Source organism: Alexandromys fortis, unplaced genomic scaffold (assembly GCF_014885135.2).
Source record: "Alexandromys fortis isolate MF-2015 unplaced genomic scaffold, M_Fortis_MF-2015_v1.1 scaffold_227, whole genome shotgun sequence".
Taxonomy (NCBI): domain Eukaryota; kingdom Metazoa; phylum Chordata; class Mammalia; order Rodentia; family Cricetidae; genus Alexandromys; species Alexandromys fortis.
In genome coordinates, this window is record NW_026068109.1 from 826882 (window position 1) to 842708 (window position 15827).

The window sequence follows — 15827 nt, forward strand, 5'->3', positions numbered from 1 at the left end:
CCAAAGATGGAGACAGTTTGATCACTAATTCAATGTCATTTTGTTTGTGTCTTGAGTTTAGTAATTTGTCATGGGCACAAGCACCCATAAAATGCCATTCAATGTTGTCCATTGAAGTCTGAGATCATTTTCGTACACTCCTTGTGAAGTTTTAATATGTCGCAGTACCACTAACAGATGCCTCAGAACATCCACTGGTGTTGGTCCTCACTGATAAACTTTTCTGAATCAGGTCTCTTTTCTAGTTCTCGCTTTAGGCTAGCTGCATCGGGGATTGCAGATTATCTCCCTTTCCTATGTCTCACCATACAAGTGCTAGTATACTGCACTCTCTCAGCTCTTACATGTGGTCTGGGGACTTAAACTCTAGTGCTCAAGCTTGTTGTGAAAAGACTTTATACGCTTTAAGCCATCTCACCCATATTCTCCATCCCCTCTGTTTGAAAGTCCAGCCAAGCCTGGAACATCCTCTATTTTCCAGGCTGTCCTGAAATTTGTACAACTTCTGCCTGCGGCCATTGAGTGTCAAAATTCTAAACCCACACTACCACACACTACCTTTGTACCCTTTCAATTCAACCTTGGACTTCCCTGCCTTTCAGGTATCCTGTCTTTGGGTTGATGAGTGACTCCATAATTGTCTCCCAAGTGTTCTTCACCTCCTTCCCTGCAGCTCTGAGGTCTTTCCTTCCCACTCTTGACATGTACATGCTAAGCATACTTGCCAATATCTAAGAAAGATCATTAGGGCACCTAGGACACATGCTAAGCCCAGTGTGCAACTCACCTCGAGATGTAGATGATAGTGACTCGGGAAGCTCAGAAGAAAACCACTGCAGGGGAGAGCTTTTTGGTGTGGGTCCACGAGGGTCAGAGGTCCTAGAACCTGATGTTATTGGTCCCTACTGTCCACACACAACAACAAGCCTCCTAGAGACAAATATTTGAAAATTTAATAAGTATCTTAAATCTGTCACATCACCCATTTTAAAAATTATAATTTTTGTGCATATGCATATGTATGTGTGCACACATGCCACAGTACATATCCAGAGGTCAGAAACAACTGGCAACAGTTGGTCCTCTCCTCTTACCACTTGGGACTCAGGAATCAAACTCAGGCCATCAGGCTTTGCAGCACAAATCTGAGACACAGTTCTGTTCCTGCCACCCAGTTTGTGTAGTGTTTGCTTACTGTGGATGAACCCTTGGCTTCTTCTATCTCTTTCCTGTGTATGTGCACATGTGTCCCTATGCATACACTCATTTTCATGCATGATGTGGCCAGAGTAGGACACTGCATGTCATCCTTTATTTCTCTACACCTTATTTTTTTAAGAGACCCTCTCACCAAATCTGAAGTTCACTATTTTGTTTATTCCTGGTTTTGCTCCACTTTGCTTTCTTTCCAGGCATGAGGACCCATGCCTGTCTTCTGCATGGGCACTGGAGATTTGCTCTCATGTCCTCTTTCTTATACTATAAATTCTTTCATTGAATGAACCATTTCCCCAGCCACCACCCTTGGTTGACTAGCATCACATGAATATTTTGTGCATGGCCCATTTCTTCCCAGCACTCTCGGCATTAACAGGTGTGTTTGATTTCCAAGGCTATTTTCAGCTTATGTGTTGCCTGCTTCCCCCTTTAAGTTCTGTAATTCTTTAAGTCATATACTCCTTACAACAGGACTATGTTTTAGATGTCCTTGTACTTTTCATTCTGTGGCTTCTGGGTTAAGCTAGTTGATTACAATATAACACTGAGTATCAGTCTCTGTGCCTGGGACCGAAAGATTTTCTCACTTGATAGAACTGTCTGTGTAAAAGTAGATGTAAGAATGTAGGGGGCCTCTGTTGGTAGCTTGTTTCAGGTGTTATTGGACAAAAATTACATATTAATGAAAATATATTTATAATTCTTTATGGGTTTTGCACACATGTAAATGGAGCTCTTGGGAGATGACCTGAGAAGGTGAAGAATTCAAGGCTGCACCACATGACACCCTATCTAGACAAAAACCCAACAGAGAATGGTATCTCTGTTGAATAGAGAGCTGCCAGTAAAGCAACCTCTTACTGTTGACGAGATATACTGCTCTCATGGCAGTTCTGATCCTGTTAACACTACAGTCATTTTGAAGATACTCCCGCAGCTCCAGAAGACCACTGCAGGCATCGCTGAAGACCTGTGATAGTTACAAACTATCTAAACAGCCTGCAACGCCCTTAGAAAGCAGCACTCCCATACAAGACAGGTTGAAGTAAACTCTAGATGACCCTAAAGACATTTTTACCAGGGCTAGAGGAGGATGTCACTGTCCTCTCCATCTCCCAGGCCTTTGATACAAACTCAATCCATCATTTGCGTTATGGGCTAGGTCATGCATTTGCATTACGGTCTATGTCACGATCACTAGAATAGCCTTGCCATACACACACTCTTATCTATAAAATAACCTGTTAGGCTAAGCTTTTTCAGATAGTGTTTCATGTAGCCCAGGATGGCCCTGATTGTGTAGTTGATGGCCTCCCCCTTCATCCATCTTTACACCCCCATGTGTTCAGATCACAAACACGAATACTTCACTAGGCTTGGCTAATGTTTAGAAATAGGCTGCTACCATCCTTTCACTCCATAATTTTGCAACAGGCTCATAAATCTTTTGCTATCATTTAATTTTTATAAGTATGACAGTCCCAAGGTGATAGTAGGAAGACTATTAACTATGGGTTAGAGTCAGGGCCTAGAACCATAAGCTTATGACTCTCAAGACAGAGAGATAGCTCATAATAGTTTGAATTTGGGGATCCAGATCAACTAGCGCACAGCACACCAATGACCTGTCCCCTACTTATCATTTCATTTTTCCCTTTCCTCCTCCCCTTTCCTCTCTCCATCTTTCTGAAACTGTAACCCAGGCTCTCATCAAATGGGCTATGCACCTCAGAATATCTACAACTCTTGAATCAATTGCTTTCAATTTCTAGTACATGGGCCATGATACCAGACTCCCTACTCCTTATGTTGGACTAAGACAAAAGAATCAAACTCAGGTGGTTCTTAAATATATATTACATGGATGTGTAGTGTTCAGGAATATAAGCTAGGAGGGCATTCCGGACACAGCGCTTACTTTTGGGCTGAGCAGAAAGACTAAAAAAAGGTGTCGTAGTCAAAGGGAGTTGGGCTCTCTTAAAGAGTCTGAAAGGGCGGCAGGAGTATGGTCGCCAGATCTAATGCTACCCTTGGTTGCGCCCAAAACGACAGCACTAAAATATTCCAGGCAATTTTTTTGCCCATGTGCGACCAAACCAGTCTTCCCTGCCGGAAGTGTAAAAGGCGGAGCCGGCGGAAGTTCTATTTCCACCAGACGCAATAGTCCAATGCGGAACTTCCGCCCTGGGAGGGGAGACTTCCGGTTATCGCGCCCAGCCCCCATCCTACGGGTGCCGAGTGGGTGCGCGATTTCAGTGCTCCTGTGAGCCGTCCCTGCATCGCGCGCGCGTTGGGCGTTACTAACGGACAACTCCTGCCTTTGGGATCTCAGATACAAGGATGCTTCGGGAATTGTGGACCCTCTTGCCCGTTATTGACTAATCCCCTCGGACCCAGGCCCTTGAGATGGTGAAGGGACCGGGATGTTATCTTAAGTAGCTGCATCTGCGGTTCTAGCTAAGGACAGCGAAACGTGTTGGAGAATGTGTTTCCAGCTCACCTCAGTTTAAAAAAACAAAAACAAAAAAAAACAAAAACAAAAAAAAAAAAAAAAAACTACCCGGAACGGACGCACAGACAGATTCGCTGACTTGACAGCCGAGTAATATCGATCTGAAAAAAAAAAAAAAAAAAAAAAAGACAATTGGTGCACGTTAATTTGAACCAAATCTCCTAGGAGCCAAGACTAGAAGATCAGAGCTCACCAAAGAAGATCACAACACGGGGTACGAGTTCCTGAGAACCAGCTGTAAATACGCCAGCGTATTTAATGTTACTTGGAACCTGCAAGTTAAGTAACATCCAGATCTCCTTCCCAAATGAAGGATCGTGGCACAGGTTAAGTAAAACTTAATACTTATTCACCAACGTGTGCTTGTATGTGTGCGTGAATAAAATAAACTTTTCTAAACCCTGACCCAAACTGACATTATTTGAGGACCCACTATTATAATGGTATTACAAGTACAGGGTTTTTTTTTTTTACACCCCCCTCATTTATATCTGAGACAAGCTCCTGCTGTGAACAGGCCCTACATTGGTGCTGCTCCCGGCTTTGCCTCACAATGCTGGAGTTACAGGGCTGAGACACTCCATGGTGATGCTCAGCCTCCTTTGTGGTGGTGGGTTTCCCTGGCCCCCCAGACTGGATGTCCTTTAGCCCAGCTAGCTTTAAATTTGTATGTAGCGGGAGTTGGCCTTGAAACCCCGAATCTTTCATCCTATTTAAGTGCTGGGAATGCTGGGAATACAGAGTTGTGCTAACATGCCTGGCTAAGTTTTCATGTTTAAGCTTTGCTGGAAACTTTGTGTAGTTACATGAAAAAAAAAGTTTGTTTTTTTTTCTTTTTTACAACAGGCTTGTAATAATATGACCTTTGCCCCTTGTACTGACATTAAGACCTCAAGCCTGAAAGGATACAAAGTGGAAGAACCCACTCCTTCTGGTAGGTAACTGGAAATCACTATGTAAGATGTCTTAGATGACTCAAGGAATAGCAAGAGTCGGTTTCAGTGAGGATCTCTTAGTTATTCCCCTTTGGGAAAATGATGAAGGCAAGCCAGGTGTGGTACACTTGTGTAGTCCCAGCACATGGAAGACTGAGGCAGAAGGAACACTGACTTAGGGTGGACTACACTGTGTATTCTAGTCCAGTCTAGGCTATAGAGTAATACCTTGTGTCAGAAAATTGAAAGGAAGAAAAATATTTTTTAAAAAGCCACAGTAGGAGAGGTGGGGATGTAGCTCAATGGTACATTGATTGCCTAGGTTAGGCAAAGGCCCTGGGCTGGACCCCCAGCATCACCAAATCCAGAGGAGGAGGAGAGAATAAAAGTAGGTGTGCTCACCTGCCAAGTCAGGCTGAATCTGAGCTAACTGTCACTGTGAAGGTAAGGATCTACTTAGTGAGGGTTCTAATCCTGATGACATCATAAGTGTTGCTTGGTAGCAAGTAAACAAAATTTTTACTGGCCAGTCCTCATGCCCACATGATGCTTGAAATCCAGTTTAACTTATTTTATTCTTCCTGTGCCATAAATTACCCTTACACAGTTATTTACTCAGTCTCTAAAAGTTCAAAAATCAGCGTGATTTCTTCTCTTCCCTTAAAAGAGATAAGAGGAACAAGATATCTACCACTGTGTCATTTGAACCCATCTTAAAGTCACATAGTAGTCATTGTGTGACAGGGATCACACAGACCAATCTGGACAGAGGGAGAGGGAATTTGGCAATGGTGTGACAGCCAGAAGTGATATTGGTAGGAACCGTCTTGAAGGCTAGCTACCGCATCCCCCAAACTCTGATTGAAAGCACACCCACACTCCTCTCATGCTTTTTGGCTATCTGTGTCTTTTCAGAGCTGGCTGATAATTTCATGAGCACTTTCATTGATTGGGTTGTTTGAATTAATTGTATATATCATAAATATAAATCCCAAGTCAGTTGTGCAGCCAGCAAAGATTTTCTCCCATTCTGCAGACTGTCTTGGTTCAGTTACTGCTTTTGGCATATAGAAGCTGTTTAGTTTTCTGCAATCATGTTAATTGTTAGCAGTATTTCTGAGTGACTGAAGTTCTTTTCAGAAAGACCTGGACCATGTCTTATGTGCATCCTACTTGATAGTTCCAGAGTTAGTCTTGCATTAGGCTCTTTGGTTCACTTTGGACAGGGAGATAAGATACAGATGTAGTCTCATTTGTCGACATGGGCAGAACTTGTTTCCCCAACACTGTTGAAAGAGGCTATCTTTTCCCCAGGGTATATTCAGGCATCTTGTTCAAACATCACGTTACTGACTATGTAGGTTTAAATGCAGGTCTCTATTCCAGTCCGTTACGCAGGCTAACGTAATTAATAATTGAAGGGACAGCTAAAAAGAAGCCTCCTCAGTTGGGTTGTCCGCTGTGTTCGCTCCTCTGCCTCTCTTTAATGGTATTTCTACAGACTAGTTAATTGCAGGCAGGGGGCATGGTGGTGGTATTATTTGAATACATAGTTCAGGGTGGCTAAACTTGAAATTCTAGCTCGATGCCATGCCTCAAGCCTGAAATCCCAGTACTTAGAAGGCTGAGGCAGAAGGAATTCATATAGCGTTGAGGCCACAGCCTATGGCTTACAATAGTAACTTTTAGCCAGTCTGGGCTATGGCTATAAGACATTACCTTGGATATAACAGATAAACAAAACAACAGAAAAATTAATGAACTCATGATTTTCTTGACTCAGCCTTCCACATGCTAGTATTACAGGCAGACACTAAACTAAATACCCAACTAACTTTTTTTTGCCTTTCCCTCTTTATTTTTTTAATTTATTTTTTTTTATTGAGCTATACATTTTTCTCTGCTCCCCTCTCTTCCTCTTCCCTCCCCTTCAGCCCTCTCCCATGTTCCCCTTGCTCCCAATTTACTCAGGAGATCTTGTCTTTTTTTACTTCCCATATAGATTAGATCCATGTAAGTCTCTCTTAGGGTCCTCATTGTTGTCTAGGTTCTCTGGGATTGTGATTTGTAGGCTGGTTTTCTTTGCTTTATGTTTAAAACCCACTTATGTGGGGGAGGGGGAGGGAAATGGGAGGCAGCAGTGGGGAAGAGACATAAATCTTTAATAAATAAATAAATAATAAAACCCACTTATGAGTTAGTACATGTAATAATTGTCTTTCTGGGTCTGGGTTAACTCACTCAATGTTTTCTAGCTCCATCCATTTTTCTGCAAATTTTAAGACATTATTTTTTTTCTGCTGTGTAGTACTCTGTTGTGTAAATGTACCACATTTTTCTTATCCATTCTTCGGTCGAGGGGCATTTAGGTTGTTTTCAGGTTCTGGCTATAACAAACAATGTTGCTATGAACATAGTTGAGCACAAGTCCTTGTGGTATGATTGAGCACCCTTGGGAATATACTCAAAAGTGGTATTGCAGCCAACTAACTTTTATTAATACCACTTCCCCTCCCCTCTTTTTTAGGTATCCTTGGATGGTCTGGAACTCATTGCATCGAACAGCCTGGCTTTGGACTCATTGGCAGTCATATTGCTGGGATTCTAGGCATGTGCCACCATGTACAGCTCTGTTCTGTATTTTGAGACAGGGGCTCACTTTCTAACCCAGCTGAGTTGCAGCAAGCCTACTGCCTGGCGTGGGTTTTCAGGTCGACAGAACCACACCCAAGTTAGTTTCTGAATCCTAGGATGTTTTGGCATTCCCCAAAACTTGAAGGTTTTGGGGGAGACTTATGCTTTTAGGGTAGGTCATTGTTTGAGGCCACAAAAATACCCAAAAAAAACAAACAACAACAACAACAAAACGCTCTCTACCAGGGGCGTAGCTATCCTGAACAAACCAACCAATCCTGAGGCTGTGCTCCCAACAACTTTCTGATTTAAGTCTCACACTCAAACCAGTTTTTCTCTTCCCCTGACTCACCCAGGGCCAGGTGTCAGGCAACCAGATACCACTCCTGTACCCAAAGTCACTTAACTGTTCATTTGCCAATGCTGAGCAATTTGTTGTGCCCAGGTGTGCCTTTTCCTCAGCAAAGCCAGCAAAGACTTGACCTCGTACTTTCTCCACATTCTCCTTTGTTGTTGTAAGAGCCCAGGTTATTCTGCACCTTTCCAGGTAGCCTACTGACCTTGAACTTGTGATTCTCCTGCGACAGGCTCCTGAGCACTTGAGAGCACTGTGTATTCTCCCCATTAACTTGTGCTCTACTATTTAGTACAAACTGGGTATTTCCCCTTCGCCCCGCTTAGCCATGGGCCACTCCCTTTCTGGGTGGGATCTGTGACTGTAGAACCATCTTCCAAGTTTCCTTCTATCCCTTCCTGGGGTTGTAAGATCTTTACCAACCCACCTTCAGCTTCTTCAGCATCCTTCATAAGGACAGTTGTCTCAGAAAGGGGCTGTGGGCATAGGAAAGGTGATAAGCCAAAATGTCTTAACTCGCCTTGAGAAATAGAAACTCAAAGACTATTGGGTATTCTCCTCTTTCCATGGAGATCCTCTTGGTGGGGGACTGGCAACATGACTACAAGAGTCAGAGGTCCTGGGACCTGATGACTTGGTCACTACCTGTCACACCAACACACCTCCTAGAGACAAAGATGAGGAGTTATTAAGGATACTAGGGGCCAGAAAGATGGCTCAGCGGGCAAACCCTGATGACCCAAGTTCTATCCCTAAGACCCACATGTTAGAACAAGTTGACTCCTCCAGGTTGTCCTCTGATCTCCACATGTGCACTGAGGCCTGCATGCCTACATACCTTCAATACTTAAAGAAAGGTCATTAGGGCTGAGGAACAAACACAGTTGGCAGGGTGCTAGCTACCCTAATGTGCAAGATGCTGTGGTTTCCCTCTGCCAAACTACGGAAAGGGTGGCTGGGAGCTCAGTGTTATACTCCTGCATGCCAGAAAATTGGGTAGCTGAATCAGGAGTTACTGCCTTCTCTGGGGGCATAGTGAATCCTCTGCCATCCTGCATAGCTACATGAGACCATGAAATGCCATTAAAGGCTCTCTTGGAATTTCTGCTCATTTTCATTCTTTTTAATCTCTGTGTATTGTGTATAAATGAGGGCAACACATGACATGGTGCATGTGTGCAGGTCATAGGACCTCCCTGGGCATTAAATCTTGCCTTTTACCTTTGTCTGAGGCAGGGTCTCTTGTTCTCCTTTGCATATGCTAGGGTGCCTGCCCTCTTACCATAGAAGAGCTGGGAATACTGTTGTACACTATTCTACTTGCTGGGATTAGAGGCCTACATCACCATCTGCTGTGTTTGACCCTCATTATCTTCTGCTACTTTATCCAATCTTGGACTTCCCGTTGACCTGCCCGCCATGAATTAACCCTTCTCTGTGTGGGGTCTCTGACTGTATAACCATCTCCCTTCCAAGTCGGCTTCAGGTCCTCTTGGAATTATGAAGTCTTTTACCATGCCACTCCAACACCTGCATCTTTAGTATACTCTGCAGGTGTAGGGGGCTGTTGGGGCACAGGACAGATAACAAGCCAGGTATCTAATACACCTCAAGAGATAGAGGGATGAGACTTGGGACTTCTCTCTGGAAGGAGATCCTAATGGTGAAAGGTAGTGAAGGGAAATGACCCAACATCTGTAATCCCAGCTCCTGGGGAGGCAGAGGCAGGCGGAACAGGTCATCCTGTGCTACACTGCAAGGTTGAGGTCAGCCAGGGCTACCTGAGTCCCAGTCTCAGAAAAGTTTAAAGAAAAATCAATAAAACAAAGGGGATGGCAAAGGGGTGCTCAGGATGGTATCAGAACCCAGATCTTCTGGCTGCTGCCCCTCCCCTCAAGATCAGGCCATGCCCCCAGCAGAGATCAGCTGTGACCTGATGGCTCACAGAGAGTTTAGTTCTCTCTGTCCCCATTGCAGCTAGAAGTGCAACCCCTCTGATGCCCAGACAACCTTATGTGGAGGAGAATAATACCTCTTATCCATTATTTTTTGCGTTGAACTGTCTGTTTCCCGTCAGGGTTTCCATCATGCTGTAGATGGTGGCTCTTTCCTATGCTCTCCCAATTCAATCCCCGTCATGGAGGCTTCTGTCCATGAGCCTGTGGCTTGCCCTAGTAAAGCTCTAAAGGTGAATCACTTCAGCTTCCTTTCCTGTGATCTTGTCTTTATCTGTTATTTACAGCAGGTAGCTTGTCTCTTAGGAGTTGCTAGAGGCAATTCATAGCTCTCTGAAAAAATACTTTTAGAGCCAGCCATAGTGGCCTTGCCTATCATATTAGCACTTAGGAGTTGGAGCCAGAAGGATCAAGACTTCAGGGTGATCCTCAGCTATAGGCCAGCCTGGGCACATGATCCCTGAAGACAAAAGGTGGTCTTTTGAGTGGGGGACTGTCAGCCAAGCGACCCTTTCACAGTGACTGCACTGTCCTCATCACAACCCCGCTGTTTTATCCTTTCTAAGCACTGCAAAGACCCAGCAGCTTTGGAGGACCACCACAGCCTGGCTAAAGACTAGCACAGACAGCCTGCACTGACCTGGAAATCAGCACTCCTAAGCAAGAGAGCTGAGTAGACTCTACATGACCCTCCCTGCAGCTACTTTTATCCCAGCCAGAAAGGGAGTAATTGATTCCAATAGCTAACCTTCTGAAGGCTTGTGATTGATGTAACCACAATCCTTAATTTGAGTGACACATTGTGTCATTGATATCATACCGCTGCCATACACTATACCATGGGTAAATAACTAGGCTGCAAGCTTAATTTTTTTATTTTTAAGTTTTGAGACAAGGTCTGGACTCAAGCTGGTATGTAATCAGATATCTAGATATCTCTGTATAGTTATTTAATTACTTTTATGTGCATTGATGTTTCGCCTACATGTATGACTGTGCAAGGTGTCAGATCCCCTGGAACTGGAGTTACAGAAAGTTGTGAGATGCCATTTGGGTACTGGGAATTGAACCCAGGTCCTCTGGAGGAGCATCCAGTACTCTTAACCACTGAGCCTTCTCTCCAGTTCCCAGGGTCGTATTTTGAACTACTGATTGTCCTGCTTTAACCTCTAGACTGAGACTCGGTGAATGCCACCCTGTTTGCTTTGGTTGGTTTATTTGAAACAGTGTTTCACTTTATATCCAAGGCTGCCCTGGAACTCACACATAGGAGGGACTTAGAATGTGTATGTATACTATCACCCTTGACTTTCTTTATCTTAGGATGTTTCTACATCTTCAAAGCTTTCAGGTCTGAATGGTGTCCCTACCCCTGTTAGGGTCACTGAGTCTTGGGAACAGGAACAGAAAGCTCTCTACTGGGAGCATGGCTTTCGACTATAAACCAATTCAGAGGCTATAATGGAACAGCTAACTTCCTGTGTAACCTAAAAAGTGGGTTCACAACTTGGTGTATTCAGGGCTACTAAAGCCCTGCCAGCACAGGAATGAGGTTTAACAAATGTTAAATACTAGTCTTTTCTATCAAATATTGTAAAATCTTTTTATATCCCCCACCTTTTAAAAGTTTTATGCAAATGTTTTAATCCCTCCATAACTAGGTAAAAACCTTTGTTACACAAAGTGACTTAAGTGGTAGACCTCTTCCAGTTTTCCCTCATTTCATTTGCTCTAATTCTTTTCATCAAGCCAATCAAAAAAAATCCTGTGATGTCAGATCCCAGCCAATGGGGAAAAGTCACAGTCACCACCTACCTTAAAATAAAAGTCAAATGTACTTCCTGGCCCATGTGCTTACATTTCTGAGCACACCCTTTTGATCAAGAGAGAAGTTTTGCCTTACAGAGATGCGTTGGCTTTTTTAGGGTCTTTTCTTTGTTTAACCTTGAGAATATTTTTAATGATTTGGGGCTTGTTAGGCTTTCAAATCCATAAAGGGGAGTGTTCAGATACCCTCCCTTTGAAGGGATGTGTCCCCTGTCACACTATGGTGACAGCTGGGTTTGTTGATTGTTGATATTCCTTCATAGAAAAAGAAAATAAGAGAGGTCACTGGACCCTCTCCTGAGTAGCCAGTCTCTCCTCCCAGCTAGCTATATGTAATTCTATCCAAATCTTATGTTGCCCTGTGGTTTGATCAGAGGAACTAGAGTAAATAGGCTAGGAAAGACTAGGGACAGAGGCCTATGCATCTATGGGGAAGCTGTAATATATACTGGGTGAAAAATTCAGGGGGAATAAATATTGCTTAGTGGCCCATGCCCCTCAAGGAAAATCTCACAACAAATGATAAATGTATGTGTTAATGCGATTATGTCTTATGGTATTAAGAAAGGAAACCAGTAAAAAAAATATTAGAAGGATACAGAAATGAAAACAATTTGGTTTAGAAAAGATTTGTGTGTGAACAATAAGATGTCTGGATGTTTCAAAATGTAAAAGAAAACTAGAAAGCATATTCACATTATGAGGATATGAGTAAGTTAAAGTTTATAAAAGATGAGACATAGAGATGGTATGTATGATATTCAAGTCAGAGCCCAGTACACTGATGTTAAACCTCTGCTTAAATGAATGGAGCTATCAATCTGCTCTTGATAACAATTACAAGAACTGGTTAAAATGTTTCTCTGTCAAAGTTTATTTTGAAGTGTTTGGATTTTAACCAAATTTTATCTAAATATTAAACAGGAGTTAAAAGTACCAGACTGGTGTACCTGACCTCTGACTATTAATAAAATGGCCCCTATAGGGTCATAGGGATGGCACTATTTGGAGGTGTGGCCTTGCTGGAGGAAGGTGTATCACTAAGGGTGGGTTTTAAGGTTTCAGAAGCTCAAGCCAGGCCCAGCATCTCACTCTCTGCTCCTGCTGCCTGCCAATCTGAACTTTGAACTCTCAGCTACCTCTTTGGTACCACGTCTACATGCACACCACCATGTTTCCTGCCATGATGACAATGGACTAAATCTCTGAACTGTAAGCCAGCCCCAACTAAACGTTTTCCTTATTAAGAGTTGTTGTAGTTATAGTGTCTCTTCACAGCAATAGAAACCCTAAGACAGTGTTCGGTATCTATATTTAGAGGACTATGCTGATGTGGCAAGAGGAATTTTTTTGTTCTGTTCTGGTTTGTTTTGTTTTGTTTTGTTTTGAGACAAGGTTTCTCTGTGTAACAGTTCTGGCTGTCCTGAAACTTGCTCTATAGACCAGGCTGGCCTTAAACTCAGAGATTCCCCTGCCTCTGCCTCCCGAGTGCCAGGATTAAAGCTGTGCACCCCCACCTGGGAAGAGGAATTTAAAGGGAGAATATCTTCCCCATGTTCTCCAAAGTCAGCTAGGTCCCAGGGGACTGCTCAAATGTTCTATAACAGTGGGAAGTCACCAGTTGTCTTGTTCAGGAGGCCATGGAGACCCCACCTAGTTAAGCAAGGCCTTTATCTATCTATCTACCTGTCTACCTGTCTACCTGTCTACCTGTCTACCTGTCTACCTGTCTACCTGTCTACCTACCTACCTACCTACCTACCTATCTATCTATCTATCTATCTATCTATCTATCTATCTATCTATCTATCTATCTATCTATCTATTGTCATGTAGGCCACAGGCAAAAGGGAGGCTAGTGGAGCCAGTGATTGATTCCTCTCAAACCCAAATGATCTGGGAGGATCACATCCTCAACTGGCCTTCACAATAAAACCAAATGATTAATTTTGGTCATCTATATGATTTTAAACACCCAGACCAAAAAAAAAAATACAACCTCAAACTAAGATGATCAGTATGTGGGTATTTTGTTGTTGTTGCTTTTTTGTTTTTTGACAGTCCAAAGGATCACATTCCACAGGCGCTGGACGTAAATCCACAAGAGATCTTATTTAGATAACTATTTCTAACTAAGAATGTTCTTGATAAGAAAATGCAACCCAGATATAAGACTTCAGATCTTGCCTCAGTTCACAGCTGCAGTGCCTATCTGCAGCCAGGAGAGCAGGCCACTACTGTTTTAAGATAATAATCAAAGGACGGCTAAGTTTCTCTGCTCTCCCTAAGCGTTCTTGTGGATGGACTCTGATGTGGACATTTAAGATCCCGTGTTCCGACTTCCCCTGGTGCTTCACCTAGGACTTGGAAAGCAAATGATTCCTGCCTTTCTGTCTTCATCGTAACTCCCCTGGCACCAGGCAAGTACTTCTTTTCCTTTCCTTCGTTTCTTCCCTCCCTACACCTGGCTGTTATCCTGGGGTTACCTCTTGGAGGAAGAGGGGGATGATAAAAGCAGGAGGTGAGATTTCACTGGGCAGTTTACTGTGTGTGTGTGGGGGGGGGGGGATGACAAAGAAGAGTAACCAGTTTATCTTTTGGCTAAAAGCCAGAAAGTTTCTTGGAACTCTTGGCAGTCTCATCCTTGCCAGAGGCCAAAGATGCCAAAAATCTAATCTGGTTCATAAATGATTCTAGGATTACCTCTGTGTGTGAGGGGGGGGGTGGTGTTAAAATTGGCAATGGAAGCCTGTTAAGAGAAAACTAGCCGGGCACGGTGTAAGTTTTTATACCATCACTTAGGGAGGCAGAAGCTGGTGCATCTCTGAGTCTGAGGCCAGCCTGGTCTATATAGCAAATTCTAGGACAGTCAGGACTAGAAATCATGCCTCAAAAAACCAAAATCAAACAAAACAACAACATAAATATAATAATGAAGAAAAAGAAAAAAAGGAAGAAACTAATTTTGATGGAGAAGAGTTGGGCCAGACCAATCTCCTGGACTAGGGAGTACCCCTAACAATATGGTGATATCTCATATGTACTCTAAGAAATAAAGCCTGCATGAAGATCAGAGGGTGGAGCTAGCCACTAGTTAACCACAGAGGTCTGGATATCTGTACAGACAGACAGGAAGTGATATGGCTAGGTGGAAAGAGGAATATGAGGCTGGAGGAGACATGAGGTCTACCCTTTTTGGCTGAGGAGTTAGCAAGCAAGTTGGCTGTGGCTTGCTCCTTTCTCTCTCTGATCTTTCAGCATTTGACCCAATGTTTAGCTCTGAGGGTTTTTTTTTTATTAAAACCAATTATAACTCATGGAAAAATTAGTGCCCAACTTTATGGCATGAATTCACAAAAAAGCCGCTTGCCTGTGGCTTTGCAATCACTGGCACATGCCAGAGCCACATGCAGGGGCTCCTGCAGGGGTCACTGTCCTGCCAGCTAGGTTTTCTTTTCTTTTTTCAAGTCTCTGAGCAAGTTTCGGGTTTTCCTGTTGTAGCTTCTCTACAACAATCTCCAACTACACACAAAATCCAGAAGTGGCTGTGCTTCTAATGCCATAGGACTTACCTGCCCTAGACTAGCTTGCTCTGTCTTCAGGCCACTCTTGCCTGTTATAATTATCTTCCACACAATCCCACATGCATTTTTTCAGACAGATAGCTCCTTCTCACACATAGGTTGTGCGTGTCCCCTGAACCCCCCTCTCAAGCTGTTGCCCCAGTATGTAGCTGCCTTGACGCCTGCTAAGGCTTCTGCTGTTGTTGCAGCTGCCATGGCTACACACTGCAGCTGCAGCTGTCCTCAGCCCGGCTGTGCACCGCCTGCATTCTCCACAAAGCCATGCTATGTGGCAACAGCCTCACACTCCACCATTGACAAATTGGGTGAGACAATTGGGAATTGTTAAGGGGGGATTAGCTTAAAAAAGAGTGTTTTCCCCCACATTAAAAAATGAGAAAAAGGCTGGGCGGTAGTGGTACACATCTTTAATCCTAGCACTTGGGAGGCAGAGGGAGGTGGATCTCTGTGAGTTTGAAGCCAGCCTGGTCTAGAAGAGCTAGTTCCAGGACAGGCACCAAAGCTACAGAGAAACCCTGTCTCGAAAAAATTTTTAAAAAAGGAAACACTGTTATGATGGAGAGAGTTAGGTCTCTATATGATTACACAATGGATGGTTTAAAATTTGAAAAATTAAATGAAGGGATAATCAGTTTAACCAGGATTGACATAATATTAATTATCATTTTGATAATCTTTACTGTTGGTTTGATAATTCTTGTTTTATCTCTAAAAAAGTTGGTTGATATGAGTTCCAAGACACAGGCCTTAGAAAAACTTATTAAAACAGATCATAGAGATATTCAGATCCAGACAGAGGAATTTAAT

General features: G+C 43.3%; 1 long non-coding RNA gene across 1 annotated transcript; it reads left to right on the forward strand.

The window, feature by feature from the left end:
- The first annotated feature begins 3435 nt into the window (after window positions 1–3435).
- On the forward strand, window positions 3436–12375 carry LOC126489851 (uncharacterized). The gene is made up of 3 exons (XR_007589030.1): window positions 3436–4056; window positions 4577–4664; window positions 7193–12375. It is a non-coding gene; the product is annotated as an uncharacterized lncRNA (long non-coding RNA).
- The last annotated feature ends 3452 nt before the right edge of the window (window positions 12376–15827 follow it).